The following is a 22,181-nucleotide window of genomic DNA, read 5'->3' as shown; positions in this document are numbered from 1 at the left end:
AGGGGAGCCTAACAATTCCAGGAACTCAGTTTTACAGTCCCTGGAGTCTCTCTCAGTTTACTTATTGGTGAGAGGGCATACCTGAATTGGCTCTAGCTTCTGGCTAGCTTCTTCACTTCTGGGGCTGTTTTCTGGTTTGTTCTGAGTCCTGGCTACAATAAGAAGTTTTATAGGTCTGTGCCCCTATACTTCCCTGGGTTGACTCATCTGGCCTTTGTAAATAAGGACAATACTACCCTCCTCACTGAGTCCCAGTGGGGAAGGGCTAGAAGAGCCCTTCTGCAGGGCTTCTAGAGGAGAAATTGTGGGTCCTTGAAAAGCTGGGCAACTTCCCTTGGGATAGTTGGCAGACTCAAGATTGCCCATGCAATGTGTCTTAAGCTCTCTTCTGGGGATCCTTGTGTTTCCAAATACCTACTAGCCTATGAAGTAGATAGTAGATATGCTGCTGGAATCTCCACTCCACTGGGGGACACAGGACAGTTTACCTATGGTGAGTGTCCACTCTTCTAAGCAATTTACATCTGTTGTTACCTTTCTTTCTCGTAAAACCATGTGAGTTCAGTACATATGTACCACTTTACAGAAGAGGAAACTGGGATTCAGGAGGCCATGTGACTCACCCAAGATACTGTTGTAAATGTCTGAGTCAGGATTCACATTCAGTATCCAGAGGGTACCATTTTACTTTGTTTAAAGTAAGACCCCCTACCTGACAGCAATGATAGTAATAGTAATACTGATTCCCAACTTTCATTCACGGAGATCTTACTTTTCTCCACTTACCTTCACAGAAACCATGGGGGAGGTTTCTGCTCAGAGGTATTCCTGGAGGGAGGGCCTGGGTAGCCTCAGTGGAAATGACATGATTCTGAAGCCCTGTTTCCACAGGGCCTGGAGGCAGTGACCACATGGTTCAACCAGTCAGCTAGGAAATCTGCAGACATGAGGCCAAACACAACAGAGCTGTCCACACCCTGCATGTGGACCTACCTGGTCAGTGGTAAGTTGTCCACCACCAGCATCATGGTGACGTTCAAGGTGACAGAGGATTTGGCTTGGAAGAGTTAAAGGTAGATGGTACCTTAAAAAAAATTGGCTGGACTATGGGTATCACTGTGGCTTTCAGAAGTCACGATGTCCAGATCATGTGCAGCAGCTATAGGAAGTCCAAACACATCCTTTTCCCCAGGAAGTCCTCTACACAGGAAGGGAAATGGTTCTACGGGAGAACTCAGGTTGGTCCCCATCTGGCAGGACAAGTTTTGCCTCCATGAAAATGTATACAAGAAGGAATCATTGTAAGAAGAGGAAGGGGAGAACTTTAAGGACTTTGCCAGGCTTTATCTGGCCGATAACAGTGCCTGGCCCACTAGTCAGTCACCTGGGCAAAAACACCCACAAAGCCACAGAAAAGGGTGTGGACATGAGGTAATAAAAAGATGTTGAAAACTTTTAGTAAGAGAGAGGAAGTTTCTAATGCGTGTGCATGTACACAAGAAGCTGATATCTACACTTTAGCATTGAAGAAACAGAGTCCTAGAGAAGAGGGAAATTGCAGCACAGCCATGCTGAACACTGTCAAGCAAGGATGGGACAGGAACATTTAAAATATTTAGGACTAGAGGGGCACCTGGGTGTCTCAGTCCGTTGAATGGCCAACTTCAGTTCAGGTCATGATCTCATGGTTTGTGAGTTCAAGCCCTGCGTTGGGCTCCTTGCTGACAGGTCAGAGCCTGGAGCCTGCTTCAGATCCTGGGTCTCCCTTTCTTTCTCTGCCCCTCCCCCACTCATGCTCTGTTTCCTTCTGTCTCTCAAAAATGAATAAATGTTAATTTTTTTTTTTTAAAAATATGACTAGGAAAAATATAGAGAAGGAACATTGAATGCCCAAAGGTCTTCAGAAATGCAGGACTAACAAGGGACATGGTACTCAAAATAGGAGATTTGAGTAAGAAGCCTGCTCACAGAGAGTTAAGTCTTTTTTGAGAGGGCAAAACAGAGGAAAAAAGAAAATGATCACGTGTCAGCTCAGCTGGAAGGAATGCCAGGCAGAGTGGCTGTGGCACTCTAGGAGTCTACTTTCCTCCCCATGCCAGCTCTGTGACTTTAGAGTCAGATTCCCTTTCAGAGCCTTAGTTATATCATCTGAATGGTGTGTATTGAGTGTCGGCCTGGTTCATTAACATTAGTCCCCTTTTGGAAACTGGCTGTGAGCACCAACCAGCATGGGTTTGGATACCCCTGTATGAGAAGAATCTCAAAGTAGTAGACGCTGAGTCAGTTAGAGATCTGAACTCAGGCCCAGAGTGCACTCCTGGAGGTGTCTGTCTAACCACTGCAGGCCATGTGCAGAGTCAGATGAGACCTAACAAACCTTCAGGGAGCCAAGGGCAGAGGCAGTGCCTCAGGGAAGGGGACCTTTGGGCTAACCTTTGGTTTCACTCCTATTCCCCCAGACCAGAGCCACTGGGTCTCTAGCACTGCCCAGATGTCTCTTAGGAGAGCTTGGCAAGCTGCCAGCAGCAACAGGGCTCTCCCTGAAGCTGGTCCCCAAGAGCTGAGCTCCTCCTGTCTGGACAAAGGTGATACAACCACCAGAAGCTATCACTGGGAAGCAGATACCAGAGATCAAAGAGAAGACCCCAGGAGAGGCTTGGGGGTCTGTTAGATTCAACTTCCTTCATTGACAGTGAAGCTGAGGGCTGGTAGGCAGTGTGGAGGCCTGAAGTCTTTAGAAACTGCTATGATGTCAAGAGTATTGGCCACGACACACCTTGTGTGTGATTGCTGTGTATTGTGACACAGAGGCGGGGCATGTAGGGTTAAGGCAGCAGGGCTAGATCTCCCCTAACCCAACTAAGGCAGTTGCAAATAGTCATTGTCCTGGAATAAAAACATCAGTGTGTATAAGCATGTTAAGAATGTTAATTCCCAGAGTTCCTGTGGAGCTGCAAATCTATCCTGTCTCTTCAATGGTAAAGAAGTCTGATTTCCCCAGTGGCTTGTACTAGTCCCTCTCTTCTCCTCCTTTCTGCAGTGTTTATGGTCAGAACTTCACAGCCAAGACTTGATCACATGCTCTCTTGTTTTCCTCACTCTTTTTTCCATGCCAGCAAGGTCTCCCTTTATCAACCAATTAGTTCCCTGAGGGTGGGTTCCATGACTGGTAATAATGCAGTGCTTGACTGTATAGCAGTTCACATTTTTCGAAGCCCTTTCCCACCAATTTAATTCACTTTCCATGAATTCAATCATGCAGGACAAGAGTGTCCATATCCATACAGCAGATGGGGACACTGACACATGGACAAGGGGAATAACTTGACTGGGCTCACTCTGCTGTTTGGAACCAGCAACAAGACCCTGTGTTACTGGCTTAACTTCTGCTACAAACTGCCTTCTGTCAGGCTTCATGCAGATTTCCTAGCAACATGGCCTATAAACAGGATAGGCTTAAGAAACACTTGACAATTTACCTTTTTAAATAGCTCTATATATTTTGAATCATCCAAACCCCAGTGTGGCCAATTAAAGATGGGTGCAAATTTTTTACCTTTTTCCCATCAACAGACTAGATACAATTCCCATCCCCTTGTTTTCTATAACCAACAGAACATGGTGGACTTGAGACATTGCAAAGGCCATGCAGCTTCCATCTTGTTCACTAGGAAACTTATTCTTGGAGCTCTGAGTCACCATGAAAATGTGTGAATACCTCAAGGCTACCATGCCAGAGAGGCCAAGATAGGTACCCTACTTAGGTGAGCAGTCCCAGCTGAACCAAGCCTCCCAGCCATTCCTGCAAAGGTACAAGACACGTGAAAGAAGCCCTGTTGGGCCTTGCAGATCCAGCTGAATTCACCAGCTGAATACCAGTAAGTGGCCTTCATATCTGGTCACAGGAGAAATGAATTACCCACATGAATCCAACTTGAACTCCCAACTGCTAAGTTTTGGGTAGTTTGTTGCACAGAAATAGATAAGTGGAACATCCAGAAAATTGCCCAGTCTCCTCTTGATGCTCTCCTCACAAAGGCTACATATAAATATGTAGACAGTAGCTAGATTGATGAAGGTTCACATACTGCTCAATGCCATATGTTAGGTAGGTCCATCAGCATCATTTTAGCTTTCCCTACCTCTTACTAATATTGGGTGAAATTAAGTGGGTGTTCTGAATTTCCTCCAGAAAACTGTTCCATTTAGAAAAATGCTCGAAAATGTGAATTGTGCGATTGGCTGTGGGAATGTTCACCTAAAATCACACATTTTTGAGCACCTCTTTGTTCTCACCAATGTATTCAGTCCTACATATCATTCAAAATCCAACTTAGATGTTTTTCTTTTCAATCAAATATTTCTTTTGCTCCCAGTTTGAAGACAGTTCTCTTTTTCTGGGCTCCCAGAGCAGTATGTCTGTATTTTTATGATGCTGATTATATTCTGAAATTTCTATGGTTCCTTTTATTTTTTTATTTTTATTATTATTATTTTTTAATACGAAATTTATTATCAAATTTGTTTCCATACAACACCCTGTGCTCATCCCAACAGGTGTCCTCCTCAATGCCTATCACCCACTTTCCCCTCCTCCCACCCCCATCAACCCTCACTTTATTCTCAGTTTTTAAGAGTCTCTTATGGTTTGCTTCCTTCCCTCTCTGTAACTTTTTTCCCCTTCCCCTCCCCCATGGTATTCTGTTAAGTTTCTCAGGATCCACACAAGTGTGAAAACATATGGTATCTGTCTTTCTCTGTATGACTTACTTCACTTAGCATAACACTCTCCAGTTCCATCCACGTTGCTACCAAGGCCATATTTCATTCTTTCTCATTGCCAAGTAGTATTCCGTTGTATATATAAACTACAATTTATTTATCCATTCATCAGTTGATGGACATTTAGGTTCTTTCCATAATTTGGCTATTGTTGAAAGTGCTGCTATCAACATTGGGGTCCAAGTGCCCCTATGCATCAGCACTCCTGTATCCCTTGGGTAAATTCCTAGTAGTGCTATTGCTGGGTCATAGGGTACATCTATTTTTAATTTTTTGAGGAACTTCCACACTGTTTTCCAGAGCGGCTGCACCAGTTTGCATTCCCACCAACAGTGCAAGAGGGTTCCCATTTCTCCACATCCTCTCCAGAACTATAGTCTCCTGATTTGTTCATTTTAGCCATTCTGACCAGCGTGAGGTAGTATCTGAGTGTGGTTTTGATTTGTATTTCCCTGACGAGGAGTGACATTGAGCATCTTTTCATGTGCCTGTTGGCCATCAGGATGTCTTCTTTAGAGAAGTGTCTATTCATGTTTTCTGCCCATTTCTTCACTGGATTATTTTTTTTTTGGGTGTGGAGTTTGGTGAGCTCTTTATATATTTTGGATACTAGCCCTTTGTCCAATATGTCATTCACAAATATCTTTTACCATTCCATTGGTTGCCTTTTAGTTTTGTTGATTGTTTCCTTTGCAGTGCAGAAGTTTTTATCTTCATGAGGTCCCAATAGTTAATTTTTGCTTTTAATTCCCTTGCCTTTGGGGATGTGTCAAATAAGAAATTGCTGCGGCTGAGGTCAGAGAAGTTTTTTTCCTGCTTTCTCCTCTAGGGTTTTGATGGTTTCCTGTCTCACATTCAGGTCTTTCAGTCATTTTGAGTTTATTTCTGTGAATGGTGTAAGAAACTTGTCTAGTTTCATTCTTCTGCATGTTGCTGTCCAGTTCTCCCAGCACCACTTGTTAAAGAGACTGTCTTTTTTCCATTGGATATTCTTTCCTGCTTTGTCAAAGCTTAGTTGACCATACATTTGTGGGTCCAATTCTGGGTTCTCTATTCTATTCCATTGGTCTATGTGTCTGTTTTTGTGCCAATACCATACTGTCTTGATGATTACAGCTTTGTAGTAGAGCCTAAAGTCTGGGATTATGATGCCTCCTGCTTTGGTTTTCTTCTTCAAAATTACTTTGGCTATTCAGGGTCTTTTGTGGTTCCATACAAATTTTAGGATTGCTTGTTCTAGCTTTGAGAAGAATGTTGGTGCAATTTTGATTGGGATTGCATTGAATGTGTAGATTGCTTTGGGTAGTATTGACATTTTAACAATACTTGTTCTTCCAATCCATTAGCATGGAGTGTTTTTCCATTTCTTTGCATCTTCTTCAATTTCCTTCGTAAGTTCTCTATAGTTTTCAGCATACAGATCTTTAACATCTTTGGTTAGGTTTATTCCTAGGTATTTTATGCTTCTTAGTGCAGTTGTGAATGGGATAAGTTTCTTTATTTGTCTTCTGTTGCTTCATTATTAGTATATTAGAATGCAACTGATCTCTGTATATAAATTTTGTATTCTGCAACTTTGCTGAATTCATGTATCAGTTCTAGCAGACTTGGTGGAGTCTATCGGGTTTTCCATGTAGAGTATCATATCATCTGCTAAAAGTGAAAGCTTGACTTCATCTTTTCAATTTTGATGGCTTTTATTTCCTTTTGTTGTCTGATTGTTGATGATAGCACTTCCAACACTATGTTAAACAACAGCGGTGAGAGTGGACATCCCTGTCGTGTTGCTGATCTTAGGGGGAAAGCTCTCAGTTTTTCCCCATTGAGGATGGTATTACCTGTGAGCTTTTCATAAATAGCTTTATGATGTTTAAGTATGTTCCTTCTATCCCGAATTTCTCGAGGGTTTTTATTAAGAAAGGATGTTGGATTTTGTCAAATGCTTTTTCTGCATCAATTGACAGGACCATATGGTTCTTATCTTTTCTTTTATTAATGTGATGTATCACATTGATTGATTTGCAAATATTGAACCAGCCCTGCAACCCACGAATGAATCCCACTTGATCATGGGGAATAATTCTTTTTATATGCTGTTGAATTCAATTTGCTAGTATCTTGTTGAGAATTTTTGCATCCATATTCATCAGGGACATTGGCCTGTAGTTCTCTTTTTTTGCTGGGTCTCTGTCTGGTTTGGGAATCAAAGTAATGCTGGCTTCATAGAATCAGTCTGGAAGTTTTCCTTCCCTTTATATTTTTTGAAACAGCTTGAGAAGGATAGGTATTATCTCTGTTTAAATGTCTGGTAGAATTCCCCAGGGAAGCCATCTGATCCTGGACTCTTATTTGTTGGGAGATTTTTGATAACTGATTCAATTTCCTCACTGGTTATGGGTCTGTTCAAATTTTATATTTCTTTCTGTTTGAGTTTTGGAAGTGTGTGTGTGCTTAGGAATTTGTCCATTTCTTCCAGGTTGTCCAGTTTGTTGGCATATCATTTTTCATAGTATTCCCTGATAATTGCTTGTATTTCTGAGGGATTGGTTGTAATAATTCCATTTTCATTCATGATTTTATCTGTTTGGGTCCTCTCTCTTTTCTTTTTGAGAAACCTGGCTAGAGGTTTATCAAATTTGTTTATTTTTTCAAAAAACCAACTCTTGGTTTCATTAATCTGCTTTATTGTTTTTTTTTTATTCTATATTTTTTATTTCTGCTCTGATCTTTATCGTTTCTCTTCTTCTGCTGGGTTTGGGGTGTCTTTTCTCTTCTGCTTCTATTTCCTTTAGGTGTGCTGTTAGATTTTGTATATGGGATTTTTCTTGTTTCTTGAGGTAAGCCTGGATTGCAATGTATTTTCCTATTAGGACTGCCTTTGCTGCATCCTAAAGCATTTGGGTTGTTCTATTTTCATTTTCATTTGTTTCCATATATTTTTTAGTTTCTTCTCTAATTGCCTGGTTGACCCATTCATTCTTTACTAGGGTGTTCTTTAACCTCCATGCTTTTGGAGGTTTTCCAGAATTTTTCCTGTGGTTGATTTCAAGTTCCATAGCATTGTGAAATGAAACTGTGCATGGTATGATTTCAATTCTTGTATATTTATTGAGGGCTGTTTTGTGACCCAGTATGTGATCTAACTTGGAGAATGTTCCATGTGCACTTGAGAAGAAAGTATATTCTGTTCTTTTGGGATGCAGAGTTCTAAATATATCTGTCAAGTCCATCTGATCCAATATATCATTCAGGACCATTGTTTCTTTACTGATTCTCTGTCTAGATGATCTATCCATTGTTGCAAGTAGAGTATTAATGTCCCCCCTAATTACCACATTCTTATCCATAAGGTTGCTTATGTTTGTGATGAATTGTTTTATATATTTGGGTCCATCTGAATTTTATGCATAGACATTTATTATTGTTAGGCCTTCCTGATGGATAGACCCTGTAATTAGGATATAATGCCCTTCTTCATTCCTGTTACAGGCTTTAGTTTAAAGTCTAGTTTGTCTGATACAAGTATGGCTACTCCAGCTTTCTTTTGAGTTCCAGTGGCATGATAGATAGTTCTCCACACCCTCACTTTCAATCTGAAGGTGTCCTCAGGTCTAAAATGAGTCTCTTGTAGACAGAAAATAGATGGGTCTTTTTTTTTTTTATCCATTCTGATACCCTATGTCTTTTGGTTAGAGCATTTAGTCAATTTACATTCAATGTTATTATTGAAAGATATGGGTTTAGAATCATTGTGATATCTGTAGGTTTCATTCTTGTAGTGGTGTCTCTGGTACTTTGTGGTCCTTGCAACATTTCACTCACAGAGTTCCCCTTAGGATTTCTTGTAGGGCTGGTTTGGTGGTGATGAATTCCTTAAGTTTTTGTTTGTTTGGGAAAACTTTTATGTCTCCTTCTATTCTAAATGACAGACTTGCTGGATAAAGGGTTCTTGGCTGCATATTTTTTCTGTTCATCACATTGAAGATTTCCTGCCATTCCTTTCTGGCCTGACAAGTTTCATTAGATAGATCTGCAACTGGTCTTATGGGTCTCCCTTTATATTTAGAGCATGTTCATCCCTAGCTGCTTTCAGAATGTTCTCTTTGTCCTTGTATTTTGCCAGTTTCATTATGATATGTCATGCAGAAGATTGATTCAAGTTACTTCTGAAGGGAGTTCTCTGTGCCTCTTGGATTTCAATGCCTTTTTCCTTCACCAGATCAGGGAAGTTCTCAGCTATGATTTGTTCAAGTTCACCTTCAGCCCCTTTGTCTCTCTCTTCCTCTTCTGTAATTCCTATTATATGGATATTGTTCTGTTTGATTGCATTACTTAGTTCTCTAATTCTCCCCTCACACTCCTGGATTTTTTTATCTCTCTTTTTCTCAGCTTCTTTTTCCATAATTTTATCTTCTAATTCACATATTCTCTCCTCTACCTCTTTAATCCATGCTATGGCTGCCTGCATTTTACTTTGCACCTCATTTGTAGCATTTTTTAATTCCTCATGACTATTTTTTATTCCCTTGATCTCTGTAGCAATAGATTCTCTGCTGTCCTCTATGCTTTCTTTAAGCCCAGAGATTAATTTTATGACTATTATTCTAAATTCTTGTTCCATTATATTACTTAAATTGGTTTTGATCAATTTGTTAGCTGTCGCTACTTCCTGAAGTTTCTTTTGAGGAAAATTCTTCTGTTTCATCATTTTGGCTAGTTTTCTGTCCTTTATGCATTTTAAAAGCTTGTGTGCTATGTAACTGTGAGCACTGCTATATTAAAGGAGGCTCATACGCTGTCCAGGGCCTGACCTTTCAGGAGGTGTTTTTTTTTGGGATTGTTACTTGCTGTCTATTTTTGTGACTTTGGTTATTTTATTACCGTACCTGTAGTAGTATTTTGTACCCTCCACCAGGTGTGCTTTGATTTGTTCCTTGGAGTAGCCCTGTGAAGTGAAACAGATAGACAAATAGGAGGCAAAAACATGCAAACACAGAAGCAAATAACAAAAACAAACAAACAAAAACTTAAAGAACTAAAAGCAAAAAACTCAAAAACACTGACTACAAGTAAAGAAGAGGGTGGAGGTGGTGCTGAAGGAAGAGCATATACAAAGAAAGAAATGACAGGAGTGGGGAGGTGGGGTGGGAATAAACGTTGATTAGGCAGAGAAACTAAAAGGCTTAATCCAGAGAGAGAGAAAGAAAAATAAAGAAGGAAGTGGGAAAGACAAAACGAAGATAAAATTACCTAGACAGAGAAACTATATGGCTTGATTATTCCAGAGAGAAAGAAAAGAGTGTAAGAAAGGAAGTGTAGAACATGTATCAAGACAATAGATTAAATATGCCTGTTTAGACAGACCAATAACAGAATTACCAGCCTAGGAGAGGGAAGAGATAAGGAGGAGAAAGGGTGGGGCAGGGGGAATATATCTATATATTCAGAATTAACCTGGAGTTAATCCAGGCAATGATGCATCACTTGTAGGTAGTAGCTGTCCTCAGGGTTTGTGCCATCTGGTGGATATACAGTTACCCAGTACAAGGAGGCATGGTTTGGCATTTTCTGGACCTACCTCCACTATGGGCCCCTGGAATGATCCCTGAGCCCCCCCCCCCCCTTGGTTGTGGTGGTGGTGGTGGAGCTGGGGGAATGGTGATCTCCCAGTCTCTTTTCCACGGAGCCAGACCAGTGGACTCCATTTGAGTCATCCTTACTGAGCTGTGGGTGCAGACTGGGGCAGACCTTCTCATTCCACCAGTTCCCCTGACCCTGTGCTTGGCTAGGATTCAAAGTCCTGCTCCATGTGCTCTGGCACTGGGGAAGCACCTCTCCATGCAGAGATATGCGTTCCTGGCTGGCTTTGTCTGTGCCACTGGCTGCACTACAGGGAAGACCAACTTCTCCTATTGTAGACTGAGAGACGCTGCCCTTGCCAGGAGCCCTCAGGGTGTCAAACGCAGGCAGGCTTTATCTCTTCCCACAGCACTCCAGGGAAATGGCCACCTTGTCCTCCTGCAAACTGCACCCTTGGCTGAGTCACTGCATCCGGGGGTGGGGGGGTGGACACAGGCAGATTCTGTGCTATCATGCAGCCCTCCAGGGAGGGAACCACTTTCTCCAGCTGCTGACTGAACCTCTGACCTACAACCGCACCTGGGCCTGGCTCCCCTCCTCCCCAGGTGCGCGAACAGGGAGCTGGCCCCAGTCCGAAGAAGCCCCGCAGTTAGAGATTGGATCCCTCTCAGTCTCAGTCCGAGGTCTTTCTCCTGTCCAGCTATGGTCCTGCACTTCCCTAGCCACTCTTTCTCTTCCCTTTGTCTCTCCTCAGGAGGGGGTCCCTCCCCTCCATGCCCATGCGGCCTTTTTTATCTCCTCCAGTTCACAGTTACCCACCTATCTTTTTCCCAGCTTTCCCATTTTCTTCCTGTAGATTCAGTCTCTTTTCCTCCAAGTCTCTGGTGTTCAAAGTCCTTTGGCTTCTACACTTCCTTGTTTGAAAGATGCAGGACATATGGATCCCCCTATTTCTCCTCCATGTTGGCCAGCCTCTTCTTCTATGGTTCTTTTTAAACATAAGTCTCTCCTATGCTGCTCAAGATCCTTAAATCAGTATTGATCTTATTTGCTTACAGACCCTTGCTTACTGCCTGTTGTGGAAGAAATATTATGTGCTGACACACATTTATCTTCCTGGAACAAAGGGAGACTATATGCTATGTGGTTAGAGTAAGCCCACACAATTGAGTTTTTGTCAATGGGATATGGGCAGAAGTGATGCATGCCACTTTGAGGTCAGCACTCAGAACCCCTTCATTATCTCCATTTCTGCCACAGTGACTTTGGAGGCTATGTGTCCCAGATAGCATAACTACATGATAGAGGAGGGTTGCCTGATTCACACCAATAAGGCTTTATTATGTTAAAATTAAGAATTGGGGGCTTATTTGTCAGTACAGCATAGCCTGTTCTATCCTGACTAATAAAATGGTACAATAATAATTGTAATAATAACTGATATCTGCTGATGCCTATTATGAGTCAATTGCTCTGCTAAGTGTTTTATATATTTAATATTATAAAATGTTTTTAACCACTCTAAACAGCAAGTGGTATTAATGAAATTCTCCTTTTATAGTTTAAGAAATTTAAACTCAGGAATATTGAAATAACTGTTCAATGTAATTAGTAAATGGCAGAGCCGGTGTATTGTTCAAAGTAGGGACTCTAGGTAAGTTTTTGTTTGTTGTTTGATTCAAACTGAAGTAAATCACAGGAAGTGATTTAGTGATAAGTTCTGTGTTAAAGTTGTTTCATTTAAATGTTCCATTTCTCTCATTTCTGGATTACCCTTTGAATACTGAAATGATTCTCTTCTGATGTTAAGAGGGCTAAATAAATAAATACATATATAAATACATAAAAATCTCCCCATTATTGGCCTTGCTCAGATGCAGTACTGAGCTGGCAGAAGCAGGAAATGTGTTTTCCCCTAAATTCTGGGCCCTGGAACCACAGATTAAATTAAACACATTTGAGGGAAAATTGTGATGTTTGCAGGTTTTCCTCTGAATCTAAACCAGTCTTTACTCTGCTTGTGCCACAGATTTGCTGGAAACCTCCCTTTGCATGAATGGTTTTGGGTTCAGAGACAATAGCATGACAGTTGCTTTCAAGATGAAATAAAAATTAGATTCAGATTTCAAAATTCCCTACCAGGAGGCATCCATCTGGAGGCTGCTCTGCTGATGGGACCTTGTGAGGGTTCGTTTGTGCTGTGTCAGTAGCCAGAGCCATGTGTGTCTAGCAAGGGCTGCAGTGCATGGTTTATGGTAACAATTACTGAGCCAGATTTTTAAGTAGCCATGATACCTTCAGTTATGGGCAAAGTTGGGGAGGTCAACATAATAAGTGTTTGCATTTTCAGGGCAATCTATAAAATATGGGAATCTATAAAAATCACCGGAGTATATTATTTCATTCCTACTTTGGCTTCTTCGCCTTCTTATCTGATTTAAAACATTCTCAAGCACAGGGTGTAAAATTAAACATACATCACCAGCTAATACTAGCACAATGGGATAAAAGGTGAAAACAAACCCTTTAAGATATAATGTAATTGTGAGAGGCAGGGCCCACCACCCTTTCCCATGGACAGAATTTAGAGTTCTAGCTATAGAATTTTTTTAATATATTTTTTTAATGTTGAAACAATCTCAAACATATAAAATATTTGTAAACACAAGTAAAATAACATGTTTTAACAGAGAAATTTAAGAGTAAGTTGCTGACTTCATGCCCCATTACCCCAAATCCTTATGAAGGACATTATTCTAAATAACCCTCAAAATCAGGAAATTGACATCAGTACATGGTAGCCATTTCTTTCAGATTTATTGAGATTTTATTGACATAGAAATTTGTGTAACTTTAAGGTGTAGAGTGTGATGATTTGATACACATATATGTTGTGAATGATTAACACAATGTCAGTTAACACTTCAATCACCTCACACAGTTATCATTTGTTGGTGGTGGTGGTGGTGAGAACTTTTAAGACCTGGTCTCTTAGTAACTGTCAAGCATACAATACAGCATTGTTAACTATAGTCACCATGCTGTTCAGTAAGTCCCCAGAACTCATTCATCTTGTAAGTGGAGCATGATTACCATTTAATCCTCAGACTGCATCAAGTTTCTGCAGCTGCTGAATTATAGCCTTTCCATCAAGAGAATCCAGTCCAGAATCATGTGTTGCATTTACACGTCTCTTTAGTCTCTTTTAATCTAGAATAGTTCTTCATCTTTCCTTAACTTTCATGACCTTGACTCTTTTTAAGTTTATAATCCAGTTATCCTGTAGAATGTCCTTCAGTTTGGGTTTGTCTAATGTTTCCTCAAGATTAGATTCAGGAGTGTCATTCCATTTATTCATATATTTCATTTATTTATTTATCTATCTATCTTCTATTTCATTCAGTGGGTTATAATCCATTTATTTCATTATTCATTCCGATGACCAAATTGTCCCAGTTTGGGCCAATGAGAGCTATTTCAAGCTGTTTTGTGTGTGCATGTGACATGTCATCACCATCCTTTTTTAAAAAAACAATTTAATGTTTACTCATTTTTGAGAGAAAGAGACAGAGTGTGAGTGGGGGAGGGGAAGAGAGAGAGGGAGTCACAGAATCTAAAGAAGGTCCAGGCTCCAAACTGTCAGCACAGAGCCCAACACAGGGCTCGAACCCACAAACTGTGAGATCATGACCTGAGCCAAAGTAATTTTTTAGTGAAAAATGGTATTTGGAAGTCAAGAAATGGGCATTAGGGGTACACACTGCTATGAGGGGTGTCACTGCTTCCAGGACTTTTTAGTGAGCCAGGCTAGGAATACACACACACACACACACACACACACGTACTTCAGTATCCAAAAACTAACATGCCCACATTGATATTTCTAATTCCAAACCAACATCACAGGGTTCATTCTAATTTTTTTCCCTTATGATAACTCTCATCTTTCTCCAGCAAGGAAACTGGATTCTATTATCCATAATATATCATGTATTTGTTTATTCTCCTGTATGTGGTATATGACCAATCTCTCATCATTGTGATATGCCCCGATTTGAGAGACCCCCCGAAAACAAACCACCAGAGTCCAGAGTCAAAGCCAAGCAGCAAGGGTCATTTATTGCAGGTTCGAACCCGGTCCTCCGTGCACTCGTTGCCGGTGACGCAGGAGGCCCCGAGCAAGGATCTTACAGCTTCTTTTATAGACAGGCACAAACAAGTTAGGGATTTTTTTGAGGTTACAGAGCTGTTATAGGTTGACATTTAAATTTGAACGCTCAGCAGAACTTGATTGGTTCCCGCCTTTATTTCAAACCATTCAGCAGAACTTGATTGGTTCCCGCCTCTATGTCAGACTACAACCGGGCGCGCCCAGGCTGGTTTTGGGAACGGCGGGGGAGGGGAAAGATCTTTTCTTTGCAGTTGTGAGTACACCTGGTAATTTTTCTCTTAGCCTCTCAATTGCTGTCATCTCCTTTCTCACTGTGAGTGACCATCTTACCCAGTGTCAGCTCCAGTATTTTGTGCTGGGTCATGACCCTTCAGCCTACTCAGGTGCAACACTTTACACTGGGTTATCTAAACATGGACACCCTCCTTAACTACTTGGAGTCCAACATCTTACACTAGCCATCCCTAATGTGGACCCCTTCCTCTCTCTGCCTGAGTTCTGACCCCATACACTGACCTGTCCCATGCTGGAACACCCTGCTTACCTGTTTAGGATGATTCTTCATCCCAGCCACCCCACATAGACCTCCACCCCATTCTGCTTGGGTTCTTACACCTCCACAGGGTCATCCCACATGTGACCATTCTCCCCAACTTGCTTAGGCTCAGAAACTTCATACTGGGCAGACTTTCTTTCCTAGCTTGGTCTGGCTTTAGGACAAGTGTTTGAGATGGGAAAGAGTAACTGCAGCTGCAATCTGAGGACTAAGTTGAATTCATTTATTTCTCTCCTTCTCTTGAGGGTTGTGGTGATAAGGAAGTTGAAACGTAATCACCATAAGAATGCTCTGGAACACAAGTGTTGCTGGGCACAGACAGAACAGGGAAGAGGGCCCTCTGTATGGCCCTGATGCTCTTCTGACACTTATGAATTGCAACTATGTAGCACTGGTATCTAAGCACTCTTCACCACACCCCAATTTTTATTTTTTCGGGTGACAAAAGTTATGACTTAGAAGATTTACCTGGCTTATTCACACTCACTCACCAAGTGGACAGAGCTAGGATTTAGACTCAGGACAGTGCCTCCCAATCTCAGTCTACCTTCTCATCTGTTGTGATGAAAGAGATTGTAATACATCCCATGGGGCCAGCTAGCAAGAAGGTGCTTAATAAATGTTTGTTAAGAGAATTTTCAAGTAGTATTGAGATCTATGTGAGGAAAACATGAAGTGTAGGGTGGGGGGGGGGGGTACCTTGTATGAGTTTAGAAAACTTTTAACTCAAACCTCCTCAGGGAATTTTCTCCACTTTTCTTCCTGGGATGTAAAGACAGGCATTTACTTTAGAAGAAGCTGTTCATGATGCAAATCTGAGAAGTAGTTTCTTGAACACCTTCATGAGAATAATGTTTTATCAAGAATAAGGAAGTGATATGTATTGGGGTTTTCCTGTGTATCTGATCCTATACTAGCCCTATCAATTTAACTGAGGTTACAGAACTGGAAAGAATCAGAACCATTGGTTGAATTCAGGCTAATTGATTCTTGGGCCCAGTCCTTGACCATTGGGTTCCACTAACTTATAGACTTAGCAGCAACTGGTTCTGTCATTTAGCTAAGTGTATTTTTTCATAAAGCTGTTATGACAATTAAGTCAATGGATATAAAGCACTTTGTAAAACATAAAAGTTATACAATTTTATGTTCATATTATTATTTATTGAGTTTTTAAATCAAGAACCCCCCCCCCACCACCTTTAGGTGTTTTTGATCAAGGCATTGCAGCATTAATTCAGAAATTTTAAGTCAAAAATGAATGGATCTACATATTCATTGAATACTATGTACCAGTCATAATAATCAGAAAAGTGTTTTTAAAGAGCTAACAATCCAAGAAGGGAGACGAACAAGTGAAGTAGTCATGATGCATTTAAGAGGGTACTGCAGGAAGGAAAAGATGAGCACACATCAAAGATGCTCAAGTAGAAGACCATGAGGTCAGGGTTTTGGCAGCATATCAGCTTCATGCCATATGTTTAACTGAGTGAACTTTCTGGAAGGGACTTTTTAGAGAGTTGTGGCAGGGTATTTCCTGATGTTGAGATGTTGAGGCACCCAGAGGCCAGCAATCATGGAAAACTCTTGTCACCCTAGGCTGAAAAGATCAAGAAGGGACACATGAGGCCATGGGAGCTAGAACTATGGAGGAAGTCCTGCCAAGTAGCAGTGCATCCCTCCAAGGCTGCAGATAACAGATAATAGGTGCTAAAGCAGGTGTTTGATCAAGAGCAGGGAAAAAATACTCAAAACTCCTTTTACTTCCTCTTTCTAATCTCCTGTTGTTATCTCCCATCAGCAAAATGCAAATTAAACTCTACTGTCAAAAGAGTCTATGTAATGTGCTCTCTAGGGGTCAGCTACCCAGGCACAGGCATGGTAGAGGTCAGAAAATGGATCTGGGGTGAGAAAAAGTGGACAATAATCTATATATCATAGAGGGCATCCTAGAAGGGGTGATTCTTTAACTAGACATGAAATATAAAGAAGAGTTTTTTAGACAAAGATAGAAGGAGAAGGAAGGGAAGAAATGCCAGGCAGAGAGTTTATTCAGTTTAAGGACATGATTCAGTCAGGAAACTGCAATATCTTCATGATGAATGGAGTGGGAGAGAAGTGTGAGAAAGATGGAGTGCTAGTTAACAATGGGGACGTTTTACATTGGTAACATCTATAGCTCTTGCTCCAGTTAGGTCATACCTTCTCCTCACCAGCCTTCCTTCTCTCCTTTTAAACTATATAAACTTATATTTGTTAGAGAAAATGAAATCATCTTACTCCTTGAAAAGATCTCGAAAGTATCAGCTCCTGGATCAGGTTGGCAACTTTCCTAAGCCATCCAGAAATAGGTGGCATCTAGAGTTAAGCATCTCACACAATTATTTCTTTTACTTCAAACTTTATAATTACTTTCAATAGCCCATGATCTCCTACCCAAGTTCTTAATTTTACAGTTGTCTTAATTCAATATTGGGGAAGGCTAAGGTTTCCTAAGAGGAAGGTTAAATTGACTATCTCTAAGGGAGACTTTCAACTTAGTGATTCAATGGATTTGACACCAACTTTTCCCTAAGGCCTTGCAATTTCTTCACCCTTGCAAATATCAAACTTAGTTTTATCATTCCACTCCTATGGAAAGAACATGTCTAGGCCATAACTATTGCTGCCTGCACATGGCCTAGACTAGTTCAAACTACCTCCTGGCCATTCTCTTTCTTTCCATACTCTCTGTTCTCTACCCATCCCAAACTCAGAACACTGATTATCTTACTTGACTATTTTCTTTCTCCTACTTTGCTTCTTAGAATCCTTAATGACTTTCAATTTCCTCTAATAATTCTAAGTACATTGCATATATTTATCCACACGTAATATACACACATATGTATGAATTATACATATGTTATATAATATATAATATATAATATATACATTATATGATTACAATTACAAATTGGCCAGTGTAAATCCAAAGCTTATGTTCCTAGTCAGCCAGTTGTAGGAGATGCTGTTTCCAGAGAGGAGGAAGTTATGGATGAGTAGAGCACAGCCCAACCAGGCCTTTGCTCATCCTTGGACAGTGTCAGTCTTCTGTCAATTTGGAGCTTTAGGTCCAATTAGGTCTTTTTATGCCTTCTCTTTTTGTGATGTAATCATCACAATAACTCTTTTTGAAAAGATGACTATCATTATCCCCATTATGCAGATAAGGAAATCAAGGCATAAACTCCTTATGTCACATGCCTAGAAAGTGTAGAGGGTGTTCAATGTCAGGTAGTTCAGAGCACACACTCTTCACACTGTCAATAACTATGCTGTTCTTCCTCTCCACATGGAGGCATTTCATAAACTTATCTGCTTTTCTGACTTCCCAAATATCCTTCCCACAAAGGACTATGCTTTTGCTTCAGTATTCATTCTGAAACATTGAGTACCTCTTGCTTGCCTTATTTTCTTCTTTAATATTACATCCTGTTGTGTCTACTTCCTCAAGCTCAGATTAAACTCTAAGTCTCCCCTTACTGTTTCCAGCTCTGACTCCATTTTAAGTCTTCTCATAGCCCTGATTATGACTGTTACCAGTGGCAAACAATTTTCTTGTTAATGTTCTGCAATGCTGACTGCCTTCATGTTATTGGCTGTTTAGGGTTTCCAAGCCAGAAGTCCTGATCCTAATTCAAGGGGATGTAGCACCGGAGATAAGGTGGTCTGAAACCCTGGTACCATGCTCCTTTCCCTCTTTCTGTTTCAACTAACTGGGGCCTTTGGATGGAGGATATATTCTGTGGTCATTATACCTACTGGTACCTCTGTATGAAATAAACAAGTCCTCTGTGATGGGCATGTGAGGGTCTAAGGTTTTTGACAATGGAATTAGAGATTGAATATCAGGCAGTATGCATGGGCAACAATTACTTGGCTGTCCTTAAAACAGAGAATGAAAGCGACATCCTGCTTCCCTGTTTTAAAACCAGATCCAGGTAGCATCACTAAAGACTTAGCCAACTAATAATGGCATGACCTGGAACCTGGTTGTGTATAAATCTACTTAGAGGAGTAGACCAACCACATATCTGGTGATGATAAAGCCTTGTCACCTGGCAGAGGCTGAATAATGGACACCATTGTGGAATCGGTGCAGCCACTGACCTTTACTCTCTCTGCACATAGAAGACCTGTGCAAAGCTGGAGGGTCAGTGGTACAGCTGTATCAGGCCTGGACTATCAAGGGATCCAAGTGTGGTTCAGAAGAAATGACTCCATTGTTTTACCAGTGCCAAGAGCATATGTGCTTTTTTGGCTGGACAGCTGTTTGTTGAATCTAGCATGAGAGTCCTAGGCTTCCCTTTTCCACTTGGAGGCTCACCCTATTGCTTGCCTATCTGGGTAGGACAAAGCCCTGGGGATCAGGACCAGAAAACAGAACCAGGAAGGTCCTGTAGGACTAAATGTCATAAAATGCATTTCATAGAGGGCTCTTCCTGGTCTAGTTAACTGACCTTTCCCCCAGTGGCTACTAAAAAATTAATTCCAGAAATTGAATTGACTGAAAGGACTGTGAATAAAAACTGGGAACTACACACATTTTCTCTGGGGAGCAAATAAAACAGTAACTCTGTCTCAAAAGTAATTTTAAAGGTCAGATATTCTGAATGTGTTAACTTTGTCCCTGATGATTAGAATTATAAAATTTTCCCCTAAGGGACAAAAAAACCTTTCTTAAGGGGAAAAAACAAAACAAAACAAAACAGTAAGCCTTTTAAAAAAAAATACAAAAAGAATATTATCCAAGGCCTAGAGAAGGAATGGAGGAATGGAAGAAAAGATGAAAAGTTGGCATAAGGTAATCTAAAGGAGAGAGAACTAGGAATGGAGCATTTGGACAAATAGGCAAGCAGGCAGGCAGACAGGAGCACATGGGCCATGCTCAATATCAGAGGGAGGGCCCATAACTAAATATGCATGGGGCAGGCATAGTGGCTGGGCCAGGGTAGGATGCAAGGGGCTACTCCTGGCCCAGGTCATTGTCCATAAGTCCCTATACTGGTGAAAATACCTAGAGTACTTGCCTGCTTCAGCTCTTGTTTCAAAGCCTCTGTTAAGATAGAAATTCCATTGATAGCTATAAATAATTTAGTATGAAGAAATGTATCAAATGGCTGTAGTTCCCCTTTGTGTAACCTGAGGAACATTTTGGAAAGAGAAGACAGGATATCAGAAGAGATGCAGTAATGGAATGTTGTCTGAATGTGGTTAAAGGCTCTGGAAACGGGGTAGAATGGGGCCTTGGGCTCCATTTATTCAATTTTACCTATTTCATCATTTTAGCTAGCATCAGATTAGAATAGGCTTCCACTCATTTATATATTTAATTCATTTATTCATTACAGGTCCACCAGGAACTGCATGGCAGACTTGCATGTGCTGTGGTGGTTGAGGCAGGGTATAATCCTTTCAATGGCCTATAGACAAAGGTCAGAAACATGTCTGAGAGGGAAGAGAATAAATTAGAGCTGATGCATTAATTTATCACTCTTTGGTGAGCCAAAGAAGAAATTGGGCAATGTCCTGGTTATGTGGTGCCTGGTCCATTGGCACAGTCATTGCTGACCATAAACAGTGAGGATAATAGTGGTTTAAGCCAAGACCAGGTATGGTGGGTCTAGGGTTCCCCTCAAATTCATGTCCACTGGGAACCGTAGAATGTAGTCTTATATGAAAAGAGGGTCTTTGCAGACATAATTAGAATGAGATTATGCTATATTAGAGTGAGGCTTAAATTTAATGACTGGTATCTTTAAAAGAGAAAGGAGAAAGATTCAGACACAGAGACACAGAAGAGACCCAGATAAGAAGGCCATGTGAAAATGGAGGCAGTGATCCGAATGAAGCAGCTAGAAACCAAGGAATTCTGAGGATTATGTGCAACCACCAGAAGCCAAGAGAGAGGCATGGGGCTGTTTCTCCCTCAGAGCTTCTGGAAAAGAGCCAACGGTGCTGACACCATGGTCTTGGAATTTCAGCCTTCAGAACTGTAATAGAATAAATGTCTGTTGTTTTAAAACACCCAGTGTGTGGTCTTTTGTTATGGCAGCCCTAGCAACTAATGCATCGGGTTGTAGGACTGCACTTCTGTCTCCAAGATTGGTTCAGGGTGAGCAAGGAGACATGGAGAGGTACAGGACTAAACGTTAAGAGCTCAAATACTCTGATTTTTCTTCATATCACATAAATCTTTCACCTTTTAAATATAAGAGCTCATGACCAAGACGACGTCTAAGATCAGGGAGAACTCATAGCAAGTGTGGCGTAAATAACGCTGGTTCCCACAGCATTCTTCAGCAACAGAGCAGCTGCTTGTGAAGGGCCTGCCTGTCTGTGGGTGCTTCAGCTAGTCTTAAGGGCATTGGGCTCTAAGACTAATTAATTTATCTGATATTCATTATCTTCCTTCTTTGCAAAGTCTCCCTCTACTTTAAAAAATTTCTCTCTGATGGGGCACCTGGGTGGCTCAGTCGATTAAGCATCCAACTTCGGCTCAGGTCATGATATCGCAGTTCGTGGGTTTGAGCCCCGCGTTGGGCTCTGTGCTGACAACTCAGAGCCTGGAGCCTGTTTCAGATTCTGTGTCTCCCTCTCTCCCTGCCCCTCCCCTGTTCATGTTCTGTCTCTGTCTCAAGAATAAACAAACATTTAAAAAAAAAAGTTTCTCTCTCCAGGGCACCTGGTGGCTCAGTAGGTTAAGCATCGGACTTTAGCTCAGGTTGTGATCTCCCAGTTCACGAGTTCAAGCCCTATGTCAGGCTCTGTTCTGATAGCTCAGAGCCTGGAGACTGCTTCAGATTCTGTGTCTCCCTCTCTCTCTGACCCTTCCCTGCTTGCACTCTGTCTCTCTTTCAAAAATAAATAAAAACATTTTTAAAAAATTTTTTTAAAATGTCTCTTTTTCTAACATACTCGACACCATCAGGTGGCTTGTGTCTTGGTGAGAAATATGGCAATAAGCTAGCTAATGACCTAGAACTTTCCTCAGGATGGGGTCAGTTTTAGACCTAGGAGGAAAGATTTGGGATAGCTACTAGTTGAGAT

The sequence above is a fragment of the Neofelis nebulosa genome, chromosome 3 (assembly GCF_028018385.1).
Source record: "Neofelis nebulosa isolate mNeoNeb1 chromosome 3, mNeoNeb1.pri, whole genome shotgun sequence".
Taxonomy (NCBI): domain Eukaryota; kingdom Metazoa; phylum Chordata; class Mammalia; order Carnivora; family Felidae; genus Neofelis; species Neofelis nebulosa.
Note: the sequence above shows the minus strand (reverse complement) of the source record.